At 39.0% G+C, this 9,113-nt stretch overlaps 1 long non-coding RNA gene across 2 annotated transcripts in view; it reads right to left on the bottom strand.

Moving 5' to 3' along the window:
- Nucleotides 1–8,801, bottom strand: part of LOC141741118 (uncharacterized) — a 78,789-nt gene extending 69,988 nt beyond the window's left edge. Inside the window, exons 1-3 of one of the 2 annotated variants that reach the window (XR_012586271.1) lie at nucleotides 8,225–8,801; nucleotides 6,263–6,345; nucleotides 6,038–6,178 (exon numbers count right to left, since the gene is read on the bottom strand). This is a non-coding gene — a long non-coding RNA (uncharacterized LOC141741118). Of the gene's footprint in view, nucleotides 1–3,447; nucleotides 6,179–6,262; nucleotides 6,346–8,224 lie in introns of those variants that run through there. The other variant, XR_012586269.1, reaches the window with a different exon arrangement.
- Nucleotides 8,802–9,113: the final 312 nt, after the last annotated feature.

The raw sequence follows: 9,113 nt of genomic DNA on the forward strand, positions 1-9,113 counted from the left end.
TTCACTCCCTCTACTGCACACCTAAAAATCCAGTTAGGTTCTTCTGTTTATTGAAGTTATAAGGTTGACAAATTTTGGAACACACATAAAGTAAGCAAGAGGTCTGAACTCCTCACAAAATGCAATAACAAATTATTTTAACAGCCACCACAGTTTTTCCATTCCACCTTACACATAAAATTCAATAAAAGCTGCCATGTTCCCATACACAGCATTACTTCATCAACATGTCCTGTGAACATTATGATGATATACGGTCCTGCCATCCTTCTTTCCCAAATTACCTACACTATTCGCCAAACTGTGAAAGTATGGACATTCAGTTAAGGAACAGAAGAGAAGGACAAAAGTAAGGAGAAAGGATAAAGCTGCGAATCACGCATTTCCATGAACAAAAGGAAGGAAAAGTATATTCAGTAAATTCCAACCCCTAATACAAATTTTCAATAGGCCAATGGTTCTGCTCTTGAAGCTGAAAGCATGGTCTATGTGGAAATAAATCAGCTTCGTATCAAACAACATTTTTATTGAAAATTCCACTTATGTTTTCACTTTCCTAAGTGATATTACACAGGAAATGCCGGTAGCTGCATGGATCTTTGAAAGAGAGGGTAGATGAAATAGGTGAGGGTGTACATTTCAACAGGCAAGACTTAAAATAATATGTACTATAGCTTTTATGAAAAGTATGATGCCTACTTATTTTGCACCGATAATTTTTTCATTCTGGGGACATGCAGCTTCCTTTTCTCCCTTTTTTCCCATCCCTCACTTGAGGTGACCAGGCTGGGTACATACTGCCCATTACAATGAGTGAACAGAACCTCCGTTAACTTTGGGGTGAATTGAACAACATTTACTGAATTATTTCTCATTTGTGTGAGGTTTAGTTTAAAATGCATTGGCTCCCATATCCCCACAGTCTTTGAGTAATTTGAAATTAAAAACTTGAAGTTATTTTTCATGAGCTAGAACAATAGCTTTTATATCTGTTGGCACACACAACTGACAGGGTACTGGCAACAGGCAATTTGCAGCGTGACTTGCCAATGCCTGTATGCATATTTCTAAGAATAACTCAGTGTCCAAGAATTTGGCCTGTTATATCACAAGCCAGGACTAGCTGACAGCTGTTTTAAATTACAGTGGACTGAATGATATTAGCTTTATTGTAGTTGGACTGATGCTCTGCTTTCTCTTAATCGTCTTAATGTTCTGATTTGTCCTTTAGCCAGCAGTTGCACAGCATTTATTTATAACACTCAAGGTTTAAGTCACAAATGACAGATTGGTTGGATTGTCTTGTACACATGGAACATGATCAAAGTAAGGGACTACACAGTTAGGGAAATTTAAGCTTCTTTGTAAGGGACAGCCTATAGATCCAATGCTAGGATTTTCCTTGCATAGCAGAAAAGACTGACTCTCAAACAGACATATTCTAATTTTCCTAGAAGACAGGCATTTCTTCCAAGACTTGCATGCTATTGTGAGCTACATAATCACATCCCACTTCTATTTCTTCTTGGGGAATCAGACGAAAGGTTAGCCATGGACCTGAAAACTGCCATGTACCTCAATTTATTACAGACTTCAGAACTCATTTATTATATCAAGAATTAATATGTACTCAGGACCAAATCTTGATCACATTATAGACAATGGTTAATTTTCCAAAGGCTTTGCTGGGACCAGAGTATGGCTATTAAACTTATGTGCATGTGAACTTTTAACAGTTTCTTAGAAATTTCCTATTCCTTTGGGAGAAAACAAATGGATGCAGATTTTGTTTTGTTCAGTTGTCAAAATAATGAAAGAAATCATTTACAAGGAACAGCAAAAAACATAAACACAAGATTCTGATTCAAGGTGCAGGAAGGAATCCTTCTACTCTGCTCAGCATTGGAAAGCCCCGGGGTCCCGTTTCCACCTTTAGGCAATACACTTAAAGGAAGATGCAGACAAATTTCAGAGTCCATGGGAAGGCAACAAAAGTAATCAGTCTAAATGTTAAGTCATATAAAGAAATGAGAACTGCAGGAAGGCGATAGCAGAAAGTAACACTACATGTTAACGGACTTCAACTATGTGAAAGGCTGTGGTATGACAGGAAGGATAAGCTCATTCTCCATTTCCAAGGATACTAAACCAAGAAGCAGCAGGCTTAAACTGCAGCAAGAAAAATCACTCCAGACTCTTGGTAAAGACTCTGTCATGGAAAGGTAGTGGAGTAATGGAACTGCCTGTCAAAAGAACTGGGGAGTATCTGTCCCCACAGGCTTTTGAGAAGGGCTTGATCTTAGGTGGAGAGATAAGTTAGGTGACCTCACAAGGGCTCTCTCAACTCTATCTTCTAAGATCCTGGAGTCTTTAGGGTTTTCTAATACTCTTCCAGTTTATTTGAACTTAATACACTGGATAATAGCCTTTACTATTTGTCATTACTGTTACTACTTTAACATATTTGGAGTCAATAACCGGTGTAATACTGTATGCTATTTAAAATATAACAGCCAAATATGTTCTTGGTTCTGCTGAAGCAATGCCATAGCAGCGGCAGGACTTCACTGACATGCAGAAAAAAAATGTATGACAATAAGTAAACCAAAAAAACCCCCACACTTAGAGACTTATCTCAAAGGACTCCAATCAAGGGATGACTGGAGTCATGCCAGACCATTGAATGTCAATGGTTTGAAGGTTAAGTCCTTTATTTTGTTTTACTCTATATTCAGCCTAAAAAAGAAGTATTAAAGGAAGCACAAGATAGAAGCCAACATATGAGAATGAGAATATCTGTCTCCTTATTTTGAGGACATTGCATTGGTCAAGTATGGTAGCACAGTCAAGGTACAGCTCAGTCTTGCATTTAGCACCATGGTCTACCTTCCTTGTTATATATATAGAGAACCCCATATGACATTGAGCTCTACAAAGCTTCTGCTTAATCATACATTCACAATTCTATTTTACTGGGGTCTGCTCTCAGCTAGTTGTGGAACTGCAAAATTGTGAAAGAAAAAAAGAACCATCTTTTTTAAAGGAAGCTCAGGTATCTGTTGTGGACCCTCTGGATCCTTCCCAATCTCCCTGGTAAATGGACGTGAGAGAAAGAAACTTTCCATGCCTATAGGATAAGGTTTCCTGCACATTGGTGGCTCTGTGGTCTCTGGCATTACAAACCTAGCATTGCACAGAACAGGACATGTTTTGTAAAGAGCCAAGAAGTAATCAGTAGAGCCTGATAATTCTGCAAAAACAGCAATGAAGAATGAAAATAAGCAAAGTACTCATATGCCACAGTGATAAATGGTAGTGATAACCTCATTGCTGCAGCTGTGGCCTCCTTCAACACCACTATCTCCACAGGTAAACCAGAGCTGACACTCTTTCCATCAGTATTCCTTCTGTCACACACACACACACTTTTTTTCACTTTTTTGTTTTCAAAAAATTGTCTCAGTATCTGCTTTATTCTTTTGGTCTACCTCCCATGCCTACACACTTAAGTCGTTAACATATTTATTCCTTTATTCCATTGTCTCGTGGGGATTCCCTCTAATGCAGTATGTGGGGATTGCAAGGGATTAATAGAAAAGAGAGTAAAACATCCAAATCTCTCATGATTCCAGAAGTGGATAATTTCTCTTTATCTTTTCAGCTGTCCCTCACTGAGTTGTCCACTAAAGTAACCACACTAAACCATTCTTCCTTCGAAAGTCGGTATGATTTTGGAAAGGGATTTATTTTTAATCAGTGCTAACAATCTATTATGGTCTACAGAGCATGCTCAGTATGAAAGGGATAAATCTTCAAAGTGAAGTATAAAAATCTGCTAGCCATTATATGGATTTTGTGGGTGTACCTCCAGCTTGCTACTTTGAAAACTTGCCCCTTTGCCTGTCTTGAACTGGCTGAGGAATTTCCAGATCTGATGTATCATTAGAAATAAAGTACTGGATTGTGCGCTAATGGTACTGTTTGAAATTTAAACATACCGGGCTTTCTACACATGAAAAAGGAAGTATTTCCAAGGAATGCTTGGAATGTATGCAGCAAGGAAATATATTTAATTATATTGAAACAGAATCCTAACTTTATTATAGATGACTACCCTTGCTGATAGCAAAGGACAAAGAAGGATTTTAGGAAAGAATTGCAAAAATATGGTCTAATGGCATAAGGGCTAAACAAGGTTAAGGAACAGAGGTGCTAAACTTACCATACTTAAGCCACATTAATCTTTTCATTAGTACATAAAAAAAATCACAACTTTCCATCTCAAGTCATTATGTTGATGGGGCATCTTTGATCTGAAAAAACAGCAATGATCCCAATGGGAAGCCAGAAGTGTTTTTGATTATTATCTGTAAAGTCTAAAATTCCTTAGGTGAAATTCAGTATGAAATGCATCCATGCAATGATGAAGGTGAGTGAATATGTCAACATCTGTGCTTTATTAAAGCTGGACTATTTTTACTAGGCACTGAACCAGAGAGACCAAATACCCTGATAAAACCAGAAACTCCAGGAAGGGTTCTTTGAAGGTATTTCTTGCTGTCATGTTACTGAAAAATACAACTTAATGTTATTTTCCTACATGTTTAATATAACCAGTTTGCCTCACTGCACATCATGATCCCAAACTGTCATCTTCTAAAAATGTACAGAGAATGAGATAGATTTCTCCTGCTCACCGTGGGTATCGAATGGATCATGAAAATGTGTTTTCCAATGCTCTGAGTAATGGCCTTTCCAATAAAATACAGCTTAAATGTTGCTAGGTCCAGAAATCTAAAATGAATAATTATAACTATATCTCATTAGGATTAATCACTATGATCTTAGACTTCCTGAGATGTGATTTTACATTTTTTAAAAAAAATGATATCTGTGAATCCTCTGATGAATGCATACCATAAAGCAAATATTTATAAGTGCAAAATATGAAGAAACTATACTGCTTCTGTCATCTGAGCTCCTGCTTAGCACAAACTACAACGTTCCTTCTGTGCTAAGACTAGTAACTACTGTTGGAGTGCAGCAAGTCCAGCAAAAAGGCAATCAATACTGTTTTGGAGACACCGGAGATGGCAATTTCACAAAGTCAAAATCCAGCAAAAGAGCAGTAGAGAACAGGGAAGTAGAGAGCGTGGAGGCCTCTGCTTCAAACTCCATGTTAGTGAACGGAATTGTTGCTCAGTCTCTGTCAGCTTCAAATTAGGTCATACTCCCAGAGCATATGGTCTATCTCAAGAAAGAGTGACTCTAAATACATTTCAGTGAACAGACTGTAGCCAGAGCTTTTCTTCATGGCTGTGGAAACCTTAATAAATATTAATTTGTGCATCCTTACTTCAGTCTAATTTCCGTATATTCATACATGGAAAAATTCAATTTTCATTAAGTTTGAAAGAGGATGAAAAATTATGCACCACGGTAAATGCAAAAAACACTAGAGCCTGCTAGAGACATCCTCACTGAGCTATGCAAAGAAGACCCATTGTAAAAAATACCTTATAATCTGTCTAACTAATATTCATTTAATTGGTTATTTGCAGTACATTTCTTCTTTTTATTTCCAGAGAATTTCCCCTGATTCTTTGGAGGCTGCTTATTAGCCATGCACAGAGAGCTATGGCAGACATGCAAATTCTGTGAGCCAGAGGATAATTTAAAACAAAAGAGTTACAAAACCAAAATTAAATTACAAACAAATTACAAAAGCATTTTAACACTTCACAATTGAATACGGATGTTACGGTCTGTCAATAGGTAAACAGAAAGAAGATTAATTCAGTCTTTCACAGTCCAAGGAACTTTTCTCCCATTTCTAGCAAATTTCTCTGATGATAATACAAAAATACAGAATGAAAAACACAAATTGGAAGCAATGTCATTATAATACTGTCTCTGGAAGTTCAAAGGAGCTTTTACAGAACTCTCAAAATATCTTCACCAAACTTCTTTTCCATTAAAATGCCATTACGTTTTGCTAGGAGGATTCTTGTGTCCAGGTAAAGAAAAGAAAACTCACCTTGCTGAGCAGTACCAGGCTCCAGCACTTTCCTGGGAAGTGGTGCCAGTCCTTGTTCCACATGCTGTTGAGCTCTGGTCTGCATCAGACCCCACCGTGATGGGAGGTTGCACATCCTGCACCCTATGCTAGTCCCAGAAGCTATAAAACATTGACAGAAGATAGACTTTTTTGTTTTGCAAAAGTACTACAGAGTTGTTTTCACTTCACAAGGAAATAAATTACCTCTCAAAACATAGATGTTGCCACGAAAAACAGTGTCTTCCCTCTGGCTGAGGTGTTCTGGACTCCTCTTCAACATGGAAAGGCTTGAAATAGTACATAAGTATTAAGGTTAGAAGGGGACTCATTTATTAACCTTCCCCAGAATTTCTTTTTTTTTTTTGTCAGTATTTGAACTTCTAAGAATGTCATGTGTCCTAATAGTCCCTTTTCCTTCTCCTTGAGCTGTGGTGATTTGCCTCCTTACCTAAGAAGCTGATCCAAAGCTCACTGAGGGCAACAGAACTCTTGAAGACAGGTTCAAGCACCACAAGTAGTTAGAGTGCAGGTAGGCGTTGTATTATTTCTTTTCAGTGTGTTTTCCAGAGTGAGATCATGTCTGGTTTTCTTGTTGTGAGCATGTTCCTACCTTCAATCTCTTAACATACCTACTAAGACCTTGGACATTCCAGCGATACTTTAAGCCAGAAGGTCTTAAAGTACAGGTCATGACACATGGTCCGAGGGTCATAAACCTATTCCCTTTCACTGTCTCTGGTCTCCCACCGAACAAACTTGTTTAGTCACTTGCCAATAGTCCTCCTCCGACCCCAGCAGCACTCTATAAAGCGTACCCGTTCCTGCATGTTTACTTTGAAACACTGCGGAATCAGCCCGGAGGATTGTGGGACACATCTAAGAAGGTCAGACAGAAAAGAAGCAACTGTGGAGTCACAGCAGGAGGTGAGGTTGAGGACACCTCATCACAGCAATTAGCAAGATAGATGATACCAAAGAGCTCATGATCCAGTTAAGTTTTTAAATGTCCAAGGGTTACTGAAGGACACAGACAGAGGGAGACGTATCAAAGCTCACTGGGAACAAGATTCACAAAAGTATTTTCTGTGTGGATCTGTCCCTTAGTGGCACGATGGCACAAACCTCGTTGCAAGTCTGTAAGAACTGGGTTCCTTGGTTATTTTTCAGGTTGTGGACAAATGAGGACAAATAGATGTATTTGGAAACCTCTGTCTTCCCCTTTGATCCTCAGATTGTCAAGTGGCCAAATCATGAAGTCCCTTGAATCTGCCTTAGTGGTGCAGGTAACAAGAAGTTTCCTGTACAGCATAACTGCATGTGTCCAATTCTTCCTATCTGTTTGATGAAAACTCCTTGTGTTCAGGTAACTCCCTGAGATGAATGATGATCCTGGTATCTTAAAAAATGCTCTTGCATTGTACCGCCCAGGTATGTGGCATGTAGATATGAACCAGCAATAACTCGCATGTCACGGGAGGGGGAAAGAAACAAACTGATTTCCACTAAAACAAAAGAACATGGATGGAGAAAACAAAGAATGTGGTACTTAAGTCATATCTGTGTGCTTGACATTTGAAGTATCTGCAGAGCTGCTTTCATGGGAATGTTTTCCTTAGGCCTCTAGGCACATCAGTGGAACTTTCTTAACCTTTTGGTACAGACTGATAGCAGAAAAAAAGCTAGTCACAGATCACCATTTGTAGGGTGCTGTGGAAGACGATATGGTTTAGGTCAGAAGAGAAATTAGTGCAGTCTTCTAACTGTGCTACTCAATAGCTCTACAGACTTCTTTTTGAGGACAGATCACGCCTGAGATGTCTGTATGAGAACAACAAAGCAAGGTTCAGAGAGACAGGTGATAGCTTTTCTTACCAATTAATAATGTCCCCTCCTACAAACTTTTCCTCATTTATATCCTAAGATCATCTTGCCTCCAACATTGTTACTACAATATGAAAATATTTAAATATTTCAAAATACAGGAACCGTCTCTGTACTGTAAGGAAAGCAGCACATGGGCAAAATAGCGTCCCAAATTAATAGATCTGCATTGTCTCAGGCAAGAATCTCACACAGCTGTCTGGTAATCTGACAGAAGGAAGTGGGTTAAAAATGCAATACACCTTCTTTGCATGAAACGAACATAAAAATTATTTCTTGACTTACTCTGGACACTTTCATGAGCACCTGTGGATAGAAAGGTCTCCAGCAGGCATGATTTTTCCATGCCGGATTTTCAGATGACTTTGAATTTGTCTGCCAGATTTATTGTTGTCTTCTTTAACTTACTCATTAATCCTCCTTGGACACATCACTTCCAGCCTCTCTGAGCGAGTGTCATATAAAACCATACTCACAGTGATGAGAGTTACGTATTTTTCTTCCGTGATCTACCCTTGCCTCAGACCAGCACCTCTGAAATGGCCACTGCCCGTGCTTGATTTAGAGCCAGTACATTGAAAAGAGGTATTGTAGATACTTGCTGGCTATTTCCTGCTCCTGACTGTTCAGCTGATTTCAACTGTCAGGATGAGAACAGACTGCAAAACGTCGCAGCTTGTACTGATATTCTCCCTGTCCTTGTTTGACTGACTAATCTGATTGACTGCAGTTCCAGCCTCACATCAGGGAGAGAGGTTGGTCCTTTTTTTGAGTTGCAGAATAAAGCTGCAGTGTCCTTCAGAGAAGCATCCAACCCGCAGCTGCTTCTGAATGGTTTACAGACGACTCTATCATTTGCAATGACAAGGTTAAGCCACTGGCACGGGCAGTCATTGCTTTATCACTAACATAGCTCCTTTTTTTAGCACAGTCCAGCCCACAGCCCTAGGAGAGCATATAATAACTTGCGGCACTGATTTAAAAATAAAGTCTTTGTAAGTGCTGCCCACAACAACCTTAAGGCCTGCAGTGACTATTTTGGGAAAAAAACTCCACCTTATAATTTCAGAGACATCTTGCAATATTCCCGCCAGAAAAGACCAACCTGAGCAGAAACACTGCTGTCCTGTTTTGAATTTTCCTGAAAGTGCCTCTACTGACAAGCTTCTAGGTT

The sequence above is a fragment of the Larus michahellis genome, chromosome 1 (assembly GCF_964199755.1).
Source record: "Larus michahellis chromosome 1, bLarMic1.1, whole genome shotgun sequence".
Lineage (NCBI taxonomy): Eukaryota > Metazoa > Chordata > Aves > Charadriiformes > Laridae > Larus > Larus michahellis.